The sequence below is a fragment of the Wyeomyia smithii genome, chromosome 3 (assembly GCF_029784165.1).
Source record: "Wyeomyia smithii strain HCP4-BCI-WySm-NY-G18 chromosome 3, ASM2978416v1, whole genome shotgun sequence".
Taxonomy (NCBI): Eukaryota; Metazoa; Arthropoda; class Insecta; order Diptera; family Culicidae; genus Wyeomyia; species Wyeomyia smithii.
The window spans coordinates 115444688-115470394 of record NC_073696.1 but is presented as its reverse complement, the minus strand read 5'-3'; the positions used below and the strand labels follow the sequence as shown (position 1 = coordinate 115470394).

Sequence of the window (25707 nt, the reverse complement as noted above, 5' to 3'; positions counted from 1 at the left end):
CACAAAAGTTGTGTTAATTTCACTGGCGGTCCACTATAGAAAATGAATCCACTATAGGGTAATTTACCCTAAATAAGCAAACAGCTGAATGTTTCACGTTTAGTAGCTTGAAAGTGTTTATAATTTTGATTTAAATGTTGTCCAGCAAATATCACATCACAATCACAACACAATGGTAAGATCTGATCCAGAGTTGAGCATTTTTTTCTGATAAGATATTTGAATCTACTTTATTAAAAAGTATAAAGATATAAGCGCACCCAATGATTGGATCAAATTGGATTATTATCATCAGGAAGGCAAATGATGTCCTACGCTTAAATTTATTACATGTTGGTGGGCAATATGAAGGTAGTGATATCCTTGTAAAATATGAAATAGTGTTTCTTACCGTTCTCTACAGATTTTCTGTTTTAACACGTAACCTCTAAGACTCAAAGATGGGTAAGATGCAATTTTTGCAACTTTCAATCATCCTGTTTTGAGCGGGGGCCTAGTGTGGTTGGTAACGTCTCCGCCAACCACGCGCGACGCCTGGGTTCGAATCCCACCGCCGACATAGGTGTCGATGGTTGTGAGGTGGCGTGATCCACTCACAACCAACCCAACTGGTCTAGATTCAATCCTAGCCGACACCGGGAGATTTTCTGAGGCGAAAAATCTCTGGGATCACGCCTTCCATCGCATGAGGAAGTAAAGCCGTTGGCGCCGGTCCGTTAATAAACGGGTCGTGAGTAAGGGTCCTGGGTGTGGAGTCGCCTCCCTGGGCGTCGGTGATTGCCCACAACAGTGGTGGAACTAGACTGACGGAAAATAAGCGAGAAAAAAAAATCATCCTGTTTCACTTCTAGAGATACACTCAATCATAGTTTTACAATGATAAAAGGCATTTCGTGAAAATAAAAATTTTTCGTATGATACGTAATCGTCTATGCATTTTTTCTATCTAGTAGCAATTAAGAAATTTCATTGTTCTAACAAATTCGCATATTTTCAAACTATTTCATGCAAAAATTCTATTCTCCAAGACGAAGTATCAGTATATCATTTCTGTCGTCTTGTATGCTGTGCGTATGCATGCACTAACATGCTATGTCATATAAGTTACAACAACTTTCTGTTATGTGGAAACAAATGCAAAATCCGCATGATAAGTGGTTCGGTGTCAAGTGCCAATTAGTTTCGAAAAATCAAATTGATCACTCTATTTATTTGTTTTATTACGTGGTCAAACTCGAATAAAGAGAGGTTAACGTAAATATTTCAACATAAACAGTTTTCTGTGGTACTGGCAACAAGACAACTATCAATACGCTGAGATGCAGAAAACCTTGAAGTAGTTTGAAGTGAAGATCCCTTCTTAGTTTCTTTATAATAGAAACTCGTATATTAAGTACAATTTAGGCATGATTCAATGTCAGTGCATGTGACTAAACTGCGTCATAATGAAATATGAATGTGTACACAAGGTAGCTCTCGACTCTTGTACCGTTCGATGCGCATGTTACAAGCAGCAACTCTTGTTCCTATCTTATAGATTATTATACCTGAAACGGAGCCAGCAATTTTCATTGAGTGAAAGCCAGGTGCCTGGTACGAACCATACACGTGTCCCGTCATCGAAACAAGCGGCAGTCTCTGCTGCTGCAGGCAAAAGTCCATATACATCGCTGTCCATTATGCTTGCCGTCCTAGAGCCGCGCGAAACGAAGCACTATTCCACGTTTTTCGCTTCTCACGAGTTTCTTTTGTTTCATCATAAAATAATGCTGACAGAAAGGCGGCAAATTCCCGTCCATTCGCATCTCGTTCTACCTTGAATGAAGATTCAACTTCTCTCGAGTACTCGGCACCATGTTGAGGTGAAATTAGATAGTGGCCGCTGTGCGCCGGGGGCGGAAGATTGAGGAACAATGACTGCACGTGTGACGAGCTTGCGAAAGGAATGCTCGTATTTGAATAAATGTTATGACGAGTTTAATTTCTTTGCATTAAACTTACGAAAGATAATGCTACGAAATTATGTTGGTTCTATTTATGCATCCGAAAGCAAATTCAATACATTTCAAAAGGTCATACAGCCTTTTGTTGAAATTTCTTTTTCACATCCTAGGGAGATTAACACGTACATCTGAATTCTGATGTTTTCAGTGAAGCAATGAAGCTATTATGATATATGTACACTGCTTTTTTGACTCAATAAAGGATATTCTTGCATACGTATGCATGTTCTCTACAGCTCCCAACAAGGATTATCGACCATGTACGAAGGTGAAGCTTCTACTACAGCTGTTGGTGGTGGGCACATCAACACACGTTGGGAATCGGTTGCTTCCTAAAAGAAGCAATCCGCTTTTGCATCGAAGACACGTGTTATTCACCGAAGCTACAAGAAATGTTTCTTTTGTTCTATCCTTTCGTACAGTTATTATTGGTCTGTACGGGTGTGATGTATGGCCTAATACATGTGCATCGCTGGTATATGGGTGCTTGTTGGTGGCCGTACTAAACTTTTCTTAATAATGTGAGTCCAGTGAAAAATTTACGAAGGAAAAATGAATGCTCTTCCGAAACATAATATATTTGATCCATAATATACTCAAAAAGTTAGATAGTTGTGGGAATCCAATGTCACTCTCCAAAAGGAAATCATCAGTTGTTTTGTTTAAATTAATAATGATATTCGTATTGATGTGTGAATCCGTTTCGAATGATATCCACGAGAAGAAACTGTCACTGGCAAGGTTGCAGTAATTGATGGACTCGAAAAAGGCATTCGAAAAGTCGACATGAACACTCTTGCTCCGGCATCAAAAGAGGAGTCGGAAGACCGCTAACGGACCTTTCTCAAATGTTCAATAATTTTTGTTAGTTTACAATAAATGTATCTTCATGGAAATGAAATCAGTGTTTCTTTAAGTTCATCCACCTTTTTTTTCGAGGACAGCAGAAAAAAATCCAAATAGTAGGTTGTCACCCGTTATGTTTATTCAGCCGTGACATAGGAAAGTAAGTTGTAAAGTTGTAATTACCGATTAGCTTATTATAATCATTTCAGTTTAACTTTAAATTATCATCGTAAAGTTCAGAAAATTTACATTAAGTAGCTCTAACTTTAAGTGTACACTACTTGAAACAAATCTAATGATTTCATTTGAAAGCTGAGAAAGTTTTCTACCAGACATTGCTTTTACATGTATAAATAAATGTAAATAGTAATATTTTGTAGGTTTACAACTTAACATGCATGTAAGTTCTCAAAACTAAAGAAAATAGACAGCTTGTGTCCAAGAACAAGTTGTAGAGCAGATTGAGAGTTTAATTTGAGCTCAAAAACAATAATATAACCCGCGTTTTTCATGAGAAAATATCAAAAAGCTTTTAAAACAGTGCTACTTTCAAACATTTTGGCTTCTACAGGTCGCGTCATAATCATTGCAATAAGAAATATTAATCATGTTTCAGACAATTAAGAGAAAACTTTTGAAATGATAATAATTAATTGAGTAAATACAATAAAAAACCAAAAACTCATTCGATGTGTCCTCCTTTGATGACAGCTCGGAGACGCCTAGGATGATACCAGATCTAACTGAGCGAAAATTTCTTCAGCCTGTCCAAACTTGTGTGTTTTTGTGAGCAAGCCTGGCAAGTTTGGAGACCTCTCATTCCGGCAACGACAGCGGGAAAGAGAGACTTGCACCAGTCTTGAACGGTCTTCTTTGTGTAAGCCGGGGCACCATCATGCATGGAGGTCCAGATTTGATTGTTGTTCGTTTTCTGGGCCCAACAAATACCGACCCGCAAATCGCCATTTTCATTTTTGTTTCAATAATTGTGGCGCACCCTGTAGAACCAATGCACAGTGGTCCAATAATGCAAAAAGTGGAACTTAATTCCATATCGCCTTTTAACTTCATCCTAGCTTAATAGTGTCCTCGGAGCAATTGTTTGTATGAATGACCCGCATAATTGCAAATTGTAAAAAAATATTAAAAGTTTACTATACTAAAAATAAAAAAATTAACTTTTTTGTGTTAAGAGATAGAAGAATAGTTTATTCAGCAAAGTTGTAGAAAATTCAAAAATATGAAACTTTGTTGAACAAATGAAAATCCTATCTTTTTTCGGTACAAAGTTATGAAGTACATTACATGGAACTTATTTAAAAGTTAGTTTTTTGTACTTAACTTTAGTTAGTTGCATTTTACACGAAAGTGTAGTTCGGAGGAATTGTTAGGGCACACAAAACAAACATTTTTGCCGAAGACTATATATCTCCAGGAGTTTTCCTTACAAAGTTATATCATATTTTAGCTTATTTTTTCGATAACTTCAAGAATGTATAGGTTAAAAAGGGGCAAGTGGAATCATGATGTCAATAGTTTTTCTTGAAGTTAAGCTGAAGTACTATAAACTTCTTTAGGTTCCATTTGTCCCAATCCACCCATTTTAGAGTACAGCGAACATATGTCACAGTAGGTTTTCATATATCAAAAATACTAACTTTTTTATGTTAAGAGATAGAGGAATGGTCTTTTCCGCAAAGTTTTAGAACGTGCAAAAATATGAAACTTTGCTGAACAAACAAAATTTCTATCTTCATTGGGAACAGAGTTACAGATTATTTCATGTAAAAGTTACTTAAAAGTTAGTTTTTTGTACTAAACTTCTGTTAGTTACATTTTACAAGAAAACTTTGTTCTGTAGAAGCATTTGGGCATACAAAACACACGTTTTTGTTGAAGGCTACACATATCCAGGACTTTTCCTTATAAAGTTATAGCACATTTCAGCATATTTTTTCGATAACTTCAACAACGTATAGAATAAAGATTAGGTGGATTGGGACGGATGGAACTTATAGCAGTTTTGAGCACTTGAGCTGAACTTTAAGAAAAAAAATTGACATCATGATTCCACTTGCCCCTTTTTCCTTTATACGTTCTTAAAGTTATCGAAAAAATATGCTGAATTATGCTATATCTTTGTAAGGAAAAGTCCTGGAGATGTGTAGCCTTCAACAAAAACGTGTATTTTGTATGCCAAAATCCTTTTGTAGAACAACGTTTTTTTGTAAAATGTAACTAACAGAAGTTTAGTACAAAAAACTAACTTTTAAGTAACTTTTACATGAAATACTCTGTAACTCTGTTCCCAATGAAGATAGAAATTTTGTTTGTTCAGCAAAGTTTCATATTTTTGCACGTTCTAAAACTTTGCGCAAAAGACCATTCCTCTATCTCTTAACACAAAAAAGTTAGTATTTTTGATATATGAAAACCTACTGTGACATATGTTCGCCGTACTCTAAAATGGGTGGATTGGGACAAATGGAACCTAAAGAAGTTTATAGTACTTCAGCTTAACTTCAAGAAAAACTATTGACATCATAATTCCACTTGCCCCTTTTTAACCTATACATTCTTGAAGTTATCGAAAAAATAAGCTAAAATATGGTATAACTTTGTAAAGAAAACTCCTGGAGATATATAGTCTTCGGCAAAAATGTTTGTTTTGTGTGCCCTAACAATTCCTCCGAACTACACTTTCGTGTAAAATGCAACTAACTAAAGTTAAGTACAAAAAACTAACTTTTAAATAAGTTCCATGTAATGTACTTTATAACTTTGTACCGAAAAAAGATAGGATTTTCATTTGTTCAACAAAGTTTCATATTTTTGAATTTTCTACAACTTTGCTGAATAAACTATTCTTCTATCTCTTAACACAAAAAAGTTAATTTTTTTATTTTTAGTATAGTAAACTTTTAATATTTTTTTACAATTTGCAATTATGCGGGTCATTCATACAAACAATTGCTCCGAGGACACTATTAAGCTAGGATGAAGTTAAAAGGCGCTATGGAATTAAGTTCCACTTTTTGCCTTATTGGACCACTGTGCAATGATACTAATAGAATTGCTCTAAGTGGTATACAATTATAGTTAGATCCACTTTATGAAAGAGTATTCAAGAAACTTGAATGTTCAATGACTCTAAGTAGATTCACAAAATCTACTCGGGGTTATTGTGGCCCTCTATCAGCCCTTGAAATAGTTTGCACTTTGCTTGTACACCTTCACTGTGCTCTTCGAAATATCATTTTCGATTATTATATAGTTTCAAGTACTTAACCGTTTCAGAGCAGTTTAAAATAACCCCATTCATTCTGAAGTAGATATGTATTGCATACCTGGACCAAGGTTGAACATTGAGGTACACCTGCTCCGACAGAATATCTAACAGATTTTTGATTCTGGTAGACAACCTGCAGAGCTCCCAATGCGAAATCATAAAACGGTTCATATTCCAATATTGAATTTCCATTGATTAATGACATCATCCTGTTAAGCATAATTTTCTCAAAGATAAAAGATCACACGCTTAAACTACCTTGCAGGTTTTTGTTTATTGAAAAGGATCACCATATTTAGTTAATAGAGTAGACTTTAAAGGTCTCTTGAAATTTCTTTGATAGCTTCCAAAAGGATTTTGAATATGGTTTTACATTTTGGACTCGAGTTGCAAAATTTGTTTTCGCGAAAGAGTGAATCTATGTTTGATCTCCTTCTCTTAATCTTGATAAATAGTTTTTTTAAATGGGGTCCCGAAACCATTGAAATTGACGCTTGGATACATTTTACGAATAAAAGAGAAGCTGAAGATTTTTGTCAATTATAGGTGAATCAATTTTTTTACAATTTCTGGCATCAGTAATTGCACATTTCAATACTCCTAAAAAGGAAATTATATTCACTTTGTTATTAAAATTATATAGATAGACATATAGATAATATGAGTTTAATTCTTTTCCAATTTGCTTTGTGATAATTAAACACAGAGCTTATAGGGTGAAACTCTTTCATAAATTTCGTTGATAATTGACGTTTTAACATGTTTGCATATCAATTTGCTGCAAAATAAACAAAACAAATGCGAACGACATTATTCGACTGATTAAGCTGCTTAGATGGAAAAAATTAATCTTCAATTCAGGGAATATTTCATTTAGACCCGTGATTGACTTAAAGATGCGGCTCAGAGTTGAACTGTCTCGCCATATCGTTACTCGGTGCGAGACAGGTGTTCATAATTTATGTGATATGACACGGAGCAAACAACAGACAAGCTTCCGCGAATGTGTATTTATAACACAGCATCAAATATTTACTTGTAAAGATAACATGTGGATGATTGTTTCTTTTTTTTCCTGTCGGGGATATATATTTCGGGAAAATAGAGAAAGTTCCACTGTGACAGAAGTTCGGAACGTGTTTTTCCTGCTGGAGGCCGAATTTATTAACATTATTAAGTAGCATCAGTTGGCGCTTGCTCAAAATAACATAATTCAATTAAAGTTTTGCAATGACAAGCTCAATTTGCTAGAACAAAAACGATCTTAATATATCTGTGTGTGTCTGTTAGTGACAGTACTTTAAACACAAGCAAACTAGGTAGTCTTTATTGAAGGTAACAAGAGAAGCAATATTGCTTCTTTTATTCTTCGGTGTACATTTCCTTTTGTTTACCGATGATCACGTTAGCCATAGTGGTTAGGTAAACTTTTAGAAATTTGAAATCCATCCTAACTTATAAATCTATTAGATTCTTAGCTCTGATCGAACAGTATCAGTTCGGTTAAATTCCGTACAACTTTCGCGCGGTTCAGTGCAATATCCCAGTGAATAAGTGTTAGCCATGACCGTTACGGGTCCGAAAAAAGACGGTCCGGACGAACAAGCATCCGTGGACGGGTTTTTGGCATATGGAGGCATGAACATCGAAGATTTTATTTTGTCAGATATGGCGGACCCGTCGGGAGGCGGTCCCTCACAACACGGAAACTTCGGTAGTACATCTGGTGCTAGCACACCGTACTACAACCAGTCTCCAGCTCCTTCGGGAACGAGCACTCCAGCACAGAATCTAAGCACTCCGTTTTCACCGGCCAATATGTCAGCAAATAGTCCGCATCATGTTAGCAGTCCAATGATGCCAATGCCAGTTCCATCGCCGTCAGCCAGCGGACCTCAGGGTAGCCGTCCGGCGAGTACAAGTTCAGCCCTATACGTGCCACCTGCATCGCCGTACAGTTCAGCAGTTTCTAGTCCCCATATGGGGTCCCCGATGCATCAACAATCATCCGGAGTTCCTAACATGACACCACCAGTTAATCCAATGTCTGCAATTCGTATGGCACCTTTAACGCCTCCGGTATCTCAACCTCAGCATATAGGCGCACCGAATGTGACTAACAGACACATGTCAATAAACACATCTGCCGATTTTAAACTCAATATGGCGAGGCCACCGATGGCAGCGGATCCCAGCAGATTACCCATTGCCCGAAATATCCCATCGGCGATGAGTGAATCAGCAGAACGAACCACAGCACCAAAAGTGGAGCCACCAAATCACAACTCCGTAAAACAGGAAGCAACCGTGAGACCACCAAATCACAGCAGTGTTAAACATGAACCCACAGAAAGAACCGTACCACCAATGTTGGGACCGATGAATCATTATTTAGGTCAGGCTAGGAGCAATCGAACAAAAAGCGCGGGCTATAAGATTTTTGAGTTAAACCGAAGGCTGCTCGAGCGAGTACCACAAAACGAAATGATGTGGTGGGAATATTTTGTGTGTGAATTTTTCGAAGACAATGCAACAGTATCACTGTCGCTATGTTTGGAGGATGGTATGAAGAATTTTTCCTTTAGCCGTGCGCTGATTCCGAGGTTCTTCAAAAGCTTTTTTGATGGAGGAGTTGTGGAGTTGTTCTTCAATCTGCGTCGATCAGATGAGTGGCTGCAGAACAACTCCATTGTGGTAGATAGTGAACAGTGCGCGATGGAAACTTTATACATCAACCCAATTTATACTAAGGTTATATGCGAGGGTCGCTTAGTGGTAGATTTTGTGGCCAATGAAATGATGCGAATTAGATCGTGGGATTTCACAACACGAGGATGGCAAGAGCAGATTCCTCGCGGCGTTCTGGCAATGCATGCCCAACAGCAGAATCCTACAATGTTACAGCAATTAACCAAAAACATTACGCGACAGGGATTCCCAACTGTCACACTTAACTATCTCAAGTTATGCTGCGTTTTGCAACCAATGCAGCATCTTATGACACTGCAAAAAACTTCCGGAATGGACCCAAGGGATTGCCTAAAAACAGCGGTAGTTCAAAAATGGCCAAAAGCTGAACCAAATGTTGCTACAGTATCTCCGCAAGAATTACCCGCGAGGCCAGCACCGAAGCAGCGTAAGAAACGTAAAAATGCTGCCACAAACTCACGGAAAAAGCATTCTCCGGAACCAACACCGGTCGTGGCAGCTGTGGAACATGCCGAAGTGATGGTAGTTGGGGAACCATCGCTCATGGGTGGCGGTTTGGGCAAAGACGACGAGCGGCTTATTACGCGAACTGAGAACATGCAATTACCCACGGCTGCCGCGCTGGATGATGTACTCAACTCGACGCTTTCACATTTCTACAATCCTCACAATGGACCGAAAAACGGCATGGGACAATGGCCATAATGAAGTGTGTCACCGCAAAGTGCTTTAGTTTAATTCTAACCAACAAATGATTTTGAAGTATAAAATAGTTTACAATGTTTCTATCTGCTACTACTTTTGCGCAACTGTGTGTACAAATATATGGAACGAAAAATTAACCTTGTTTGTATTTTAGCTGTCTTCCGAATGCATATGCACTTATCCTTGTGAAATTATTTAAACTTCTAATGATTAAACGCTCATTTTAAAGAATAATTTCGCTTTCGCTAAACCTCTATTTTGTCAACACTCGCTATACATAGTTTTATAATATTTCCTATAATGATGTGACAACTATCAATAGCGTGGTGCCTCAGCACAAAAAATATCGCATTTTTCCTCTGCCGTGTACTCATTTGGTCTTTGTAAAGTTTATATACTCTGGATAAACTCTAGAAGAAAGGAAAAAAAAAACAAATATGGAAAAATGTTATTCCCGATTAAATCTACAGCCTTTTGCTTTTTACAACTGGTAACATTTTTTCAAACGCAGGACTGGATCTGAGAGGAACTCGTACAGCTCTGTCGTTATCCCACTACATATACATCAATTTGATTTTTTCTACGTATGGGTTATGAAAACGCTAAATATATTTGGAATAGTGTTAGGCACAGCCATCACAAAGTTATACCTACGAAACATGAGTATAATTTAAATGAATCTTTGTATTTGCTTACGACTATATAGACTGCTCCAAAAATTATAAATACATCTTCTTTCTTGAATAAAACAAAAAATACAGGATTTTTCTGGTCATTTTATTCTGTAATATAGATAATAAGTGTTTTCTTTCCAGTTTCAATTCAAGTTGGGATTATTTTTCGTAGGATACGCGTGTTCTCTAACATTTCTCTTAACACTACTCATAAGCTTTTGCACAGTGTGTTCTCCGACCATTTTTACCACTTTAAACCAATCTTTTTTAAATTTTTCAACATTGTCCGCTGGTTTGACATATTTCCTCAGCTTTGCCTTGGTCAAAGCCCAAAAAGTTTCAATAGGGCGAATTTCAGGGCAGTTTGGAGGATTCATCTCCTTTGGGACACATGTGACATTATTTGTTTTATACCACCCTAGTGCATCCTTAGAGTAATGGCAGGAAGCAAGATCGGGCCAAAAGATTGGAGGATTGTTATGCTGCTTAACCATGGGTAACAACCTTTTCTGCAAACACTCTTTCACGTAAATTTTACCATTCATTGTGTCTTTCGTAATGAATGGACGAGATATTTTCCCACATTCACAAATGGCCTGCCAAACCATTATCTTCTTGCCGAATTTTTCGGTGTAAATGGCTTTCACTGGTCCAGGGACATCGTTTCCCTTCGGTGATGTATAAAATTGCGGTCCTGGCAGAGTCTTATAGTCCAGTTTTATGTAGGTTTCGTCATCCATGATAACACACCTAATTTTTTTGGTCAGAAGTTTGTCATAAAGCTTCCGAGCTCTCGGTTTCACAGATTCAGCTTGTTCTGGATTTCGTTTTGGCTGCTTCTTATTCCGACGGGTCTGGTTAATTTTCTTATAGAAAGACCACTCACGGTGCCCCATTTGTGCACAATTCGCTTTCTTTGCCCGGGAGAAAGGCCACGCATTTTCAAAATTTCGCACTAAATGTTAGAAAAAATGACAGCATCTGTTTCTTTTGGATGTAAACAACAGGATGCAGCCAACGTTTGGTTAAATACTGCACGTTATTTGAAATGATGGTGTATTTATAATTATCGGAACGGTCTATAGAATACTGACTCCACGATAGGCTTGAGGACTATTTTCACTCAAGCATTACTTTTTTACTACAGGATGTATCAATTTTGTTGAATGAAATTTTCGAAAAATCGTATCTTAGATGAGTTTTAAAAAAATGATTTCCAACCTTGGAAAAAAAGTACTCTTGAAAAGCACTACTTTTTTCCAACGGTGAGTAAAAATTTAAAAATAAATTTGTAAAAACTAACATCAGTTTTTTATTTCATGTCATGTCTTTTAATGATTAGTATAACTGTTCAACTACTTCCACCTTCGAATATGTTGTGCGTTGATTTGTAATATGGAATTGACAAATTTGGACATCTTTTTCATCACTGTGTAATGCGAAGACATTTATCTTGAAAGTGAGGGAAACCCCCTCACCTTCAAGATAAATCTAAGCTTATACCAGCAGTTCAACTTAATTCTCCTAATATCGTCGAATTTCAATAATTCAAAACATCTAAACTAAATTATACATTCAGAAGTCTAAGACCAAAAATCATTGGAAAATAGTTGAGAGTAGATAGTTAAAGTTGAGCTCCAGGGCCAAACCTGTATTTACCAGTGTTATAACTTTTCAACCGTTTTTATGAGTTGTGGTGCCCATAGCCAGCTCGAAGCTGCGTAAAGTCTTCAGAAGACTTAAATAAAGTTTCCCCGTAAGCCAACGCAGAAGCGACGAACCTGTGAGCAATTACTCTGCGGTCGTTTGACGAACTTCTTTATTTGCTAGGGGAGCGAATGTTCACAGGAATGATTAAAAAGCTATAATCATTTTTTTTTAGTTTTAGCTTTAGGGTAAAACCTATGTGATTTTTTTCAACAACAAATGAATTTATATCAAGAGCGGGCCAGTGTAAAAACCGGAGGACAAGTATATTTGGGTCATTCCATGTCGAGTGTCCGAGGAAATGCGTCGACCATTTCCGATTTCGACCAAAATTCGTGAGTCGATGTATTTTGGGCCGGAACTTATAAGTGCTGTACCGATTGGTGGACCCCTTGGCCAATGGGACTGCCTCCACTTTTTGCAAATTTAGCAAAACACCTTTCTTAATTTGTTGATATCTCGGGACTCTGAAGAGATACAGGTGGTATTGACATATCAATTTGAAGGGTTTTAGACGTAGAATCGAATTGCGAGGTCTTTTTTTTCTGCAGTGTTGCCAACATTGAATTTTTTTCGATTTAAAACTTAATTTGCAATTTCCTCGAGATACTCCCCTTCGATTTTGATTTTGACCACGCCAATGTATTTAGCAGACAATTTTACATAGGACTTATCAACAAAAAACAAAATGTAGCGTTCCAGAGATACAGAATTTTTAAAATTGCAAGATTTTGGGTTTTGTCTACGAACGAAAGCGCTTCAACATAGATTGCTGCTATCTTAATGGTATCCTAGCAGGCGTTTGTGTAATCGAAAAGATGTTCCTTAGAGGAGCACAAGTTAATGATGTAACGCAAAAAATCCCGTTCTAGAATCATTTTCACGAAAGGTTACAGGAGAGTTTTGGTTACACTTTTGATATGAATCTTCATATCAATGGTTTATAACATTGTAAAAATCATCCTCTTTTGATTTAAAACCGTTTCCTAACAGGCAAATGGTCATGTTTTTTTTATTTAAAAACTCGATTACCTAGGTTTCTTTTATCACGTTTTACTCAGAAAACGCATCATTTCAAACGATAGGGGAGAATCGTACAGAACACATCAGCGGGATAGGATGGCCCATGCCAATTCTTTCCTAAAATACTCACACATGTTGCTTTAATTGATGATTTTTTTCATTTCTCTAATATAAACCCAAGCTGCAGTTCTTAAATGTAAAAGTGGATTATTATACTTGAAAAATAGTAGAAAATTCTTTGGCTTTGTCCAACATGTAATTACTCATAAATTTCAAATAAGCTTTTATGCTTAACTGACTCGCAAATAATACGAAAAACTATGGTTAATCAAACTCATATATTTTTGAAATGTATTATACTATAAATATTTGAATTTATTTTACTAACTCTCATCAAATTTTACCTAAAAACGATCAAAACTTAAATTGGGGTAGAATGAATGCTATGAAGTGCTGTAAAAAATTTCTTGACAACTTAGGGAATACTTTACGAGCTAATAATTTTCGACTTTAGGCTTAGAAAAAATTTCCCTCGTCCCGACGGGAAGCCTAAAGTCAAACCTTCTATTCCCGTTCATTTTCGCATTCTCGCAAACTACATACATTGCCCGCTTTACTAAACTTAAAATGCAAGTCTTATGACAAAAATGAAATTAGCTCGTAAAGTAAACTTAGCACAACAGAGCTCTTCCGTGATACGCATTTGGGGTTTGGCCACCGACTGAAGTGTCTCAACGCTTGCGTCGCTGTAGATTTAATAAGTCGTTATACACAGTGTGCGTGAAGAGACCACTCTCTCAGTTACAAAAATAAACTCCCGCAGGGCAGTGTGTGCAGTTCATCGTGGCGTGCTGGGATACGGGCACACAACAGTAGAGGATGATTCGACTTTGGTTTAGGGTGAGTTATACCTTTCCCAGTAGTTTAATTGGCCAAAACACCTCGCCGGAGGCAACGGAGGTTGCGGGCTCGGGTCCCGTCTGGACGTGGGATTTCTTTTCTAAGCCTAAAATCGGAAACTACATACATTGCCCGCTTTACTAAACTTGAAACTTGGGGAATGTCCCATTCCTTTTTATTTCACTTTTGAGCAGGGCTCTACAATTTCGAAACAAAACAATGAAACCGAATATCCCGCGCTGTCATCTCGATTCGACAAGTTTAATTTTCACATGATTCCTTTCGGCTACTGTCATCACTTCTTTCTCTCTTTCCCGTCTGTTGTTCATCGGATCATTTCAAATGAAACTGATGACTATTTGACGGAGAGAGAGACTCTTTCCTTTCCTTCAGCGTCTCAACTGAAATTAGCACCGCATCGCGTCGTTTGATGATAGTTTTCTAATACCGCAAGCCGTAGTTAGAACGGCAATGGCATCCAATAAATACGTCACGTAAGTTCCGATCAATATTTCCTCCCTCTTTCTTATATATGCATGAAGTACTGTAAGGAAGCCTCCTGTCTCCGTCAGCGCTCATTTTCATTTCCAATTGAGAATCGTCATGTGAGAGTGATGGTGATCATTTTCGCTTTCAATTGAAAAGCATTTGTATCAATTTCAAGCCCTTCAGTTGTCGAAATCAAAGCAAGAGCTTTCGACTGGGTTTCATATGACTCACGAAGTGCTCGAAAATTATACAAAAGCTTTTCAATTGAAGGCGACGGGTCAAAGCGTCACTATTACCTGATAATTGTCAATTGAAAATGACTTTGTTAGGCTCTGCTTCTAAGACTTCTAAGACTTCTCAATTCGCGTGCTGATTTCTGCTTGGGGCATATAGGTATTATTTATTTAAAAAAAAAAACAAATTCATCGAGTATTTTAGAATAAGCTTCGTCATAAACATACGACGAATCCTACAAACATCCTACACGTTCAATGTCGCTTAAAAATGATTAAAAGCGCTGTGAATGTTGAATGTTGTTGAATGCTTAACTGGTGCTTTTTGTACAGTTCTCCTCTATATAAAAACTGATATAGCTTTATTGTTCATCATACCATGTATAGGCATTGCACAGCGGTGAAGTCTCAGAAGTGAAGTGACTGGATCATGATTGCTGATCCGATTATGACACAAAACATGCGTCCGCATTCCACCAATAATCCCAAACTTAAAACAAACATTTCGCACAAGAAGTATTTCTACATGAATGTTTAAAGTTACAGAAGCCTTTCAATAAAAAATATACTACAATTTTAGAATATTTGATTTTAACATCACTGCTGGAAAACAAGGTATGATAGTAATCGTAATGGCGAATCGTGCTCGAAAATGGATAATTTTTTAAAACTGTTTTACTAATACTGGTTAATACTGGTTAATATTTTAAGTATTTTTCTGTTAAATAGTTGAGCAATCTCGCATATGAAATTTGGTCCCATCATAACACCCTACCAAACTTGAATTTTTACTCTGAATGTAAGTTAAGAACCAGCAGGCTTAGCATACTCTCTTTGTGTAACAGTTGTTAGATTTTTACACCGTTGGGAGCATTCGTGTGCCTCCTGGTACCATGTGTTCCATTCATACGACTAGAAGAGGGCGCATGGTCATTTGTAAAGCTCAACGCATTCGTTTGGTAAATTGTGCCTTGCTTTGTAATCGATGAAAAAAACTCGTTCGTTTTTAAGGTTGAAGCTATTATTAAAAAAACTCTTAAAAAGTAACTTCACTGTTAATAAAACAAAACTGCCCGATTATTCCAAACATACGCAGAAAACGGCGATATTTTGGGTAAAGCCAGGAAGAAGTTTATCTTATCCGCACAAGTGTTGTTCATTATGACACAGCTGTAAGGCAGGTAGTGAAAGATTACCGATAATCAAACATCGGAAATACGCTGTTCTCGAAAATCAAGTGCTATTCGCCTGCATCAATATTGACCTACCCGAAACAGCGGAACTTTAGAATGATGTTTCCCCAGGCAGGCAAAACTTTCTACAGGCATGCGCGATTATCGCCCGAGGCTCATCGTTGGTAATTTATCATTAAAGTTTCTTTCACAACCAGTTTCATACTATTCTGACAAATTTGTCACCACTGCTTACCTGCCGGAAAGTTATCGTTGCTGTAGGAAAATTAGGAATGCAAAATTATGTTTTTAATGTTCCACTACGAAATGATGAATACAGCTCATCATACACACAAAAACCATTTCGTATGTGAAACAATACGCGAGGGATTCAATATAAAAATACTGAACTCATTTCGAAATAATATTTCACACAACAGATACCAAAATTGGCCTAATCTGTATATACAATTGATCGAATAACTTTCACTAATAGTATCATGATAAATGATACATTTGAAGTTATCCGTCCAGCTTAGAATAAGTTAATATACCACCAAAGCAGTAATAAATTGAAATGTCAATGATACTTTCACCACAGACAGGACCGCCTTTTATCAGTCTCAAGCTTTCCCAGATAGAAATCAACTACGAATGGTGCTCACTGTGCTCTTACTGGTTTAGCGAACGCTGCCTGCTTCTACAACAGACGAATTTTCGAAAGCGAGCATTCCTTCGGATACATCAATTGATTCTGGTTGACTTGACAGGGGAAGTAAAGGAAATTAATTTGTGTTAGCTTTATTGATTGTTCCGTTGATTTTATATCAGTGAAGTATGCACATTTCACGAGTCAGCAGAATGAAATTGGGAAAGTTTTGCACCCGATGCTATAGCTATTTAATCAGAAAAAAATGTTGAAAGCATGTGCTATTTTCAATTATAAAAATTCTTTGTGAATTACGAATGCCAGATCGATCAAACTGATACATATTCATACTTCATATATAACAATTTCATCATCGTTTACATTCTTATTCGAAATCCCAATAAACCACAAGTTCATATTATCATCCGCTTTGCAAACATATTTTGTTTATCACGAACTTTCCCACGCCGTCCAGCTCAACCCGTTTTCCATTAGTATCGTGTTTCCTGCTTTTTGCGTATTTTCCCCCGATGACCCGGACATTGCTTTCGCCCTTTACTTTTCTTTTATTATTTTTCTTCTTCGTTTCAGCTCACTATACTTTTGTTTAATATCCTTTTATTGTTGTTTGACAATCAGTGTTAGTGCTCGCTGCGGCGATAAATGTTTGTTCTTTCCAATGTTGATGGATAACGATGATTTCATTTCGTTTGATGTCCTCGATTTTGGGTTCGAATTATTGGACGAAGTTTAATTCGATTTTCGTAGTGAATTCTACTGTTCAACCGTAGCCAAGGTAGACAGTTCTGTTTGCCTGATTCTTTCTTTGGATTACCTGTTACATTTGTTAAACGATTCATGTTATTTTCTATACTGTTCCACAATGGATATGATGTTTAGAATAGCTGTTTGTGTTTTGCATCAAAAGCTCTAGCGCAAAAAAAAATGTCCACAATGCATTGGAACTGCTCTATCGCTAATAAGAGTGCTGAGTTTGAATAACAATTCAGCATAAAAGCAGTTAATAGTATTGCATTTCTCTGAGAATGGTTTATTGTTTTCAGCATAGTGCATCGATGACACATTACTAGAAACGGACATGCACAAGTATGTTAAGTCTCATAAAGGAGCTGCCATAATAGACGGCATAAAACACAAAAACATGTTGAATAGAGCCGTAAATCCTAATTTTTTTCCAGAAAGGAAATGAAAACCAAACGATATCGAATAGTGTTCCATTAAATATTAATTTGAAATTTGTTTATTATTTTACTGATTGATAATCATCGATTGCATCATTTAAAAAAAATTGATTTTGATATGCTGTATCCATCCCAAACATCATTGGGAATCAGTTAACCGAACTCGAAAGGTGTACTTTAGGAGAAGCACCAGAATTGTCAAAAACGATCGCGTAATTTGAAATGGCCGACGGATATAATTTGAAAATAGCTGATGGATACTAAATATTTGTGATTGTTGTAATTTAGCGTGAGATTACGTTACCTATGAAATTATTTAAAATGGTACGATGGGTCTCAGCCATTTTTTTATGACTCGGATAGAGTTTATTAACCTACGAACTAAAATAAAATTTCTAAATTTCCAAATTTCACGAAAAAGCTTGAGTTTAAGTATTCGAACTCAAAACCATACATCGTTACACTAAAACTAGTTATGAACTGATGTTAAATAGTATAGTTATTCAAAAAAATGTTTGTTTCAGAAAAAAACTAAAAAATCAAGATCAAATTTAAGAATAAAAAAATACCAAAATTGTAATTTTCTTCTCTAATTGAATAATAATTGAAGATAACAATAATAGAATAGTAAAAAAACAGAAAAATCACGATTTACTACCGTTTTGTCACTCATTTTGGTAATCTTCGTACACAATTTGGTAATTTGTACACCCCATGCGCGAGCTTTGACTAGCTTTTCGAACATTACTAGAAGACAATGAAGAAAAACGTTGAAAAGTTAAAGAAAAATGTGCCTGTGATATTTATTTCGACTTTGCACAACGTGACATTCCATTTCACATATTTTTCCCGAATTACTTGATATTTCTCAGGAAATCCATACAATAACTCTGATTTTACGGTTTATAAATTAAATTTTTATTAACTGTCGCCATATAGAGAAAAAGGTGCCAATGCTAAGAATTTTTTTTACCAGTTCTATATTTTTTATTATTGCTAACAACTTTATTTAATTATCTAGAATCTACGGTGTACGGTTTCAAAAAGAATAACTTCTAACTGGACTTCAACTAGTTGTTCAAAGTAGTTAATTAAAGATTTGACTCGTGCTACTTATAATCAGAACTTATTGAATTGCGTTTCCTTATTATAGTCTTGTATATAATCATTCGATGTATTTTTATGGATGCGGAATTTCATTAAACGCGTCTATGAAATGAGTTTAATTACATTTAATTTCCTATTTTAAGTATAGCGTCAATATACTGAAGGCATCAATCAAGAATTTTCTCCAAGCATTTACATCTCCAGCTGATTTTCGGTTCGATTCAAGAAATCCCATTCCACTGGTTACTGACTTGCTAACTTTTTCGTTTCTGCACTTTTCCAACAATTTTAAACGACAAAACCAGTAGAACGATAAAGTTTTTGGTACTGATTGGCAACACAAATGCAAAAAAAGGATGAATGCTGGGGTTTTTAGTAAATGACTTGTACTTTTTTAAACCATTCGGGGGTAAAGCAATTAGGATTAACGATGGTCTGTCTATGGAGAAAGTTTTTGCCACTCGAGTGGCAGCATAATGTGACCCTTTCGGTGGTAGCATGGGAGGGCAACGGTTCTGCCTTTCAATGCCGTCAGCTAGTTACTAGTCGGTAATTAAGGACTGTCCACGTAATTATTCCGCCCTACAGAAAGCTTTGCTAAATATAATTGGGAATAATTTCGTGGCAACATAAGGCTTTTTACTAACAGTTGATCCGATAGTTATTATTATTTTATTCAATACAAGCGTCACATCTTTAGTTGTGCTAGTAAATCTTGTGCTAGTAAATCTAAATGTTGTTTGCTATAGCCAGAAAAGAAAATTTGTTTTGGCTGTATTTGATTGGTTTCGATTATTTAAATTAAAAATTTTTCAGACATAGCTTGAAAAACAAAAACGGAATGAATGTCATCGTATTTATGCTAAAAGAAAAAAACACGTGAGGAAGATACGTAAGGTTCGGTATGCAATCTGGATCATATGAAGAATTATATGTCAGGATATGCAAGGATCGATATGCAATCAAAAGATGATATGTCTGAATCGCCATAGCAGATCTTCAGATCACTTGATTTTCAACACTTTTTCCGCTTTCCAACGTTAGGAGGAAATTATGCGTTCGGTTTAATACACGATTTATCATGAACCGTGTTCAATAAATTCTGCTACAATATCAAATTTCAGAAACTTTGGAATAATTCCTCTCTTACATAGCTTCACCAATCTGTCGAAGGGAGTTTGACGGCGATTCGTCTTTATCCGGAAAATCCGTCAAATTGTCATCATACCAGCCTTGAACCGTCTTGCGGTCTCCAAAGAATTTTTAAAACTCGAGGCAACAATTTTCTGCAAAACATCCGTTCTATGATAAACAGCATTGACTTTGACGTCACTGGAAGCTTACCTCGCTTGCAAACTACTCTGGAATCGAGGAACACTCTTTTGAGACTCCGAAAAATTGTCTCTTGCTGCTGCCCTCAATCGATCACTTTGTGCATTGTATTGCTGCTCCAGGACAAATAGTTTCTCATCAGAAAATTGGCAAAATGGGCTCGTGATTAGCGTGCCGCGCTTTGGAGCACGCTGGCTCACCATTCCTGGGAAAAAGATGACACTAGCTAGAAATTTTCACTTACTGCTAACCACCACTGAGTTTTTTTTTTTTTTTCTCCACATAACATTTATTTGACACGGCACAAATACAATTTAATGTTTAACGGCGCCAATTATATCTGATGACTTAAAAACTAAAGCAAATTTTTTATCCTCGCTGCCGACTACGAGCTGAAATTAAGTCTAACTTAAAACTAGCATGGGATTTCCAATCAGTGTTTTGTTGTTCAATGGTCGTCTGATAATCGTCGAATGGCATGTATGGATTCGTTCTGCTGAGCCACGATGTCGTGAGTTGGGACAGAGGCTCGTAGTCCTTGGGTCCTGGTTCTATTGTGCGGGGTCTGGTTGCTGGTTTTGTGCTTAAGGTTCAAACGTGTTCTTGTCGTTTTGTTGGGTGTAGACGGAGGGGAACGGGACTAGACTGGGGCGTGGATGGATTTCAGGAAAACGTATATAAGGGACATGTAGGATAGGTCACGGCTCGCCAAGACATCACGAACAGGAACAGCCGGCTGTCTACCCTCGGCCTGCAGGGAAGCTATTAATTTAGACCTGGCGTCACGGTGTACAGGGCATGACCAAACCACATGCTCTATGTCGTGATAACCTTCACCACAGGCACAGATACCACTTTCCCCGAGCCCAACACGACGGAGATGCGCGTCAAATCTATAGTGATTGGACATAAGCCGGGACATCACGCAAATGAAATCCCGACCTACATCCAACCCCTTGAACCACGGGTTCGTCGATACTTTGGGGATTATGGAATGTAACCACCTTCCCAATTCCCCTCTGGTCCAAGCATTTTGCACCACTGAGTTATTAAACATCATATTACATTCACTGGCATTCTCGATGTGGATCCGACGATGATCATCACTTGTTGCTCCGACGATGATCATCACCTGTTGCACCGACTCGCAATCATTGACCTCCGTTTTATGGTGCTGCAGTCTTCAACCACGTGTAAAGAATGCGTGACTCACAGCTCAACGCCTTTGATCCACTTACCGTAAACCTCTTGGGTTATGTTGTCCACACAAACAATGATCTTAATTTCTACAGAGATCATATTGTTATCTAGTCTAGTCTAGAAAATCTAGTCTAACTGCCCGACGTTTCGGCCTTGAAAAAGGCCACCAAAAACGGCCGAAACGTCGGATAATTTTAATGGATTGTCGTGTACCTCTTTTTACAGGGATCTAACCCTTCAACATACCCTCATACATGACATTTCACAACACAGGACCCAGAATTGATCATTTCACCAATCTCCAACCCTATTTCTCCCAAACTCCCAAATTTCGTAAACCCCTTAGCTAGCCACCTGGAAACAGGCAGTTAGCTTTCACTGGTACTTTGACGCCTTGCAACTCGAGAACGATCTGGGCGGCGGCTGCTTGCTTTGACTGCTCTCCAGATGCCCTCGTATCCGGGCCGCTGAATGATTTCGCTCCTCGCCTGTGCACACACAAAGAGCACATGCTCAGCGGTTACTTCACACCGCACATTGCAGACACATGGATGACTCCACGCTCCCAAACGTATGCGAGTACTGCCTGAAGCAGCCGCCAATTTGTATACCTGGTACACTCCATGGTTCATGCGTCTGCGCCGAATATATTTTTCCAGTTTGTCACCAAGGATTAACCGCAAGATTCTACACTCAAAAATACCAAGAGTTGGTCCATAGCCTCTTTTAGTGCCCATGCTTCATGGCTGGGAGAAGCAGTGTTTTATAAAGTAGCTTTGTACGAGTTTGCAGGCCGAGGGACCTCAGCTGGTTACGAAACCCTGTAGCCAAGTTCTCGCAGATCCCCAAATCTCCAAAGACCCAAAGGCCTTTTCCACCGCACGACTATTATCAATGATGTCGATATCGTCCCAAAACCTAGGATCATGCAGACTTCGTCATTCGTGCCGCTTCTCTGCACTCCAGCTCTCCGTATAGCACCTTCCTTTTTGTAGATCGGGTATATGCGACCCTCCAACCACTCCGAGGGCGATTCTTCATCAGCCCACACTATCAGCATGATCCGATGAATGGCACGATACAGCTGTTCGTTACCGACTTTGAAAAGCTTGGTGGGAATACCGTCCTTCCCAGCTGCTTTGAAGTTCTTCAGCTCTTTGACTGCTCGTCCATGGTTGGATTAGACTGTCCATCGTTCTTAATGACAATCCTGTTTCTTCCGTCGCCTCTTTGTTTCTCACCTTTTCAACAGCATACTAGAGTAGAGATGGGCGATACTAGCATCGATGTTAACGTTATCGATACTAGGGGTCGCGGCATCGAGTATTTTGGCATCGATACTCACCGTGACATATACATACCGGTATCGATACTTTCTGATCGATACTTGCAGTATCGCTGGATTTTCATTTTTACCATCAACTCTGTTTCTCATGCGTGTTGTAAAGAAGTAATTTTCTAGAATCTTGTACCGTGGCACCGGTACTCTAGGACCCCGAAGCGCATAGGTTAGAGAGTCCCACCCAACTGGCGCTATTGAACTCATTAATCAACGTCTCCCGAGTGACGGAGAGTATCCACCGTAGACCTGCTTTTACGGAAGCCGAATTTGTTGCCTGACAGACCGGTTCTCAGCGGATCTCACAGGTCTGTTGAGGATTACCCTCTTAAGCACCTTGTCCGCGATTGGTCTATATGTCGACCTGGTGGTTTCCTGACCTTCGGCAGTAATACCAGTGTTTGTCTCCTCCACTTGTCCGGGAATAGGCAGTCGACTAATTATTTTCGCATGACCGCTCTGAACAACCCGGAAGCTACCTTTATGTCCGTGTTAATTGCCAGGTTCTGGATTCCATCTTGTCTCGGTGACTTGCTCACCTTCAGGGTGTTTGCAATCACAATGAGTTCATCATCCATAACCCTTACCGCTTTTTCTACCTCTGCACGGCTGCCGTCACTTACTGTTTGCGATTACTCTACAGTCGGGGGCCAAGGATTTGCTTCGTGGCGTGGATAAAGTCCCTCAATGATCCGCTCTAACATGGTTGGTGACTGCTCTGCGAGGCCTGATGCACCTTTGGTCTTGGACATTACAATTTTGCAGGCGTCACTCCGGGGGTTCGTGTTGGCCCTAAAATAGGCTCGTTTACTTTATACTATATTTATTGAATGTTGCCTATCGCTCCAATCATTACGCATCGGCGCGCGAGTTGCATCCCCCACCTCACACTAAGGCACGCACTGCGGAGATCGGCTATCGCGTTGGTCCACTAATATGCCGAAGGCCTTCAATTGCTAGGCTGACTAGACCTAGGCATGGCGGCGTCGCACGCCCGCGATAGTGTAACAATAAGTTGGTCCGCACTCAGGAGGGTCCTCCCCCCTTCGAGGTTCCAACTTATTATGTACTTTCGCAAAGCCATCGGCATAAAATGCGATGTCTTCCAGTAGCGAGTGGTTGTGGAATTGGCCCTACCTGTCGCGTGCCGCGTCGTGTCCACCTTATAGCTTACTGGTCGCTATTAATGTGGCCGTTGTCTACCCTCCAGTTCGTGATCAGTACCGGGCAGCCGAAATTCACGTCGATGATCGATTCCGCACCGTTTCTGCTGTAGGTATTTTTAGCACCGACACTGACCAGATCTAAGTTGTACTTCCTCCTAACCTGTAAGTTGTACTTCGCCAAAGCTTTCAACTAGATCTGGCCCCTCCGGTTAGTGCAGCGACTTCCCCACTCAACAGCCCAAGTGTTGAAGTCTCCCGACACCACCAACGACTTTAGACCCATAAGTTCCACGGCTACACGATCGACCATCTAAGCGAACCTCTCTGTAAACCAACGTGGCGAAGCATAGTAACTGCAGTAGAATACTCCGTACACCTTGCATACCACGTAGCCCTCATTCGAGGTCGACATATTCTCCTGAAACCGGAACCCCTTTGTCTGTGTTAGTGGCACTAGACTGCAGCAACAGAATCGTTCCGTTAATGACAATGGCAGGCAGCTCGTCTCGGGTTTTGAGTAACGATATATTTGCGCATATATATTTGAACCCATTAGTAAGCAGATTGAAATCTATTAACGACAGTACACGAAGCCGTTGTATTTTTTACAACGAATAATACAGAATTATACATAGGTACCATCGACATGAAGCAGCCAGAGGTTTCGCACAAATCAGCCGTGGTGGAATGAGAATACCTATTCGGAAACTTAGCAACCGCCTTCAGAAAGCAAGGAAACAAAAGTGAATCACAAATAATTGAAATGCTAGAAATAGAAGCCCAATACAACTCTTTGAATGCAGGATGATTTCATGATTACCTATCTACATTCATCGCTTTGAAGATAGAGATACAAGGTGCCAAATAGCTGTTAAAGTGCGTAAACGGATTGGAGTTCCAAAGTGGCTAACACAACAAATGATTTTACCTTACAGGACGTAGTTTCCATGTGGAGGTAGGTGCAAAGTACTCTGTACCATTTCAGATTCTTTCTGAAATTCCAGTAGGCAATATTGTAGACCCTTTGCTGTTTATACAGTTAATCAATGATCTTTGTATGAGGTTGGAATCACCGAAATTAATGAAAGCTGATGATAATAATTTCATGTGGTCACGACGCGGGTCGACCATTGTGCGCTTCAAGTGGCTATCGACAGGCTTCTGGAAAGGTGTAGTTTGAACGGAATGGAAACCAATGTAAATAAATGTTGTGTGATTTCGTTCAGCCGTTCGCGTGTCCCGATTGTATTCGATTACAGAATGGCTGTAACGAGATGGATAATTGAGTTCTACAAAGCACATCGCTTCAGCAACGACTGAAGCTCATTCGCTAGAAGTATTTTTAAAGCGAACCCGAAATTCTACAGTCTATAGTCTGAAGATACATTTGTTCCCAGCTGAATATGCGGTGTATCATGCAGTACATATCAACGAGCTCAGAAATACTTTCTGCGATATGCTCTTCGTTTTCTTAACGGAATACAGGAAACACCTATCATCATATGAAAACTATCAAGTAGACGAGATTTATTCCAACGTATGCATTTTGTGATGGCCCATAATTATATTCCATATAACTTTGTTTGATACTGCCTTGCAGCGTGACAATCTGATTTTCATGATTAAACTATTAAATATCATCGGCCGGGGTGAAAATGCGTCATCCAACCCGTGACTTGTATAGAGTTTACATAAACTCAAACAGGGGCACTAACAAAATTAAAAATGTAAAATTTGGCCTTACATGTTATGTATCAGGATATCATATAGTTTGAGTGCAAAAGCATCAGAAAAAATCTCTACTTGTTGTTCTTTTTCCACACGATCACATAACTAGAAACTTGCATAAATATCAAACAAAACAACGATTTAAAGTAAATCTCTACCATATTGAGTAACGTTACAGTCGACCGCAAGTTATTTCAAGCACTTTGTTGACATCACTTACAGCGTACCTGTACC

The 25707-nt window shown here is 38.4% G+C and overlaps 1 protein-coding gene across 6 annotated transcripts in view; it reads left to right on the top strand.

The window, feature by feature from the left end:
• The window catches only part of LOC129732349 (sodium/potassium/calcium exchanger Nckx30C), a 191789-nt gene that overhangs the window by 79503 nt on the left and 86579 nt on the right, over positions 1 to 25707 (top strand). The gene's annotated exons all lie outside the window — the stretch shown is intronic.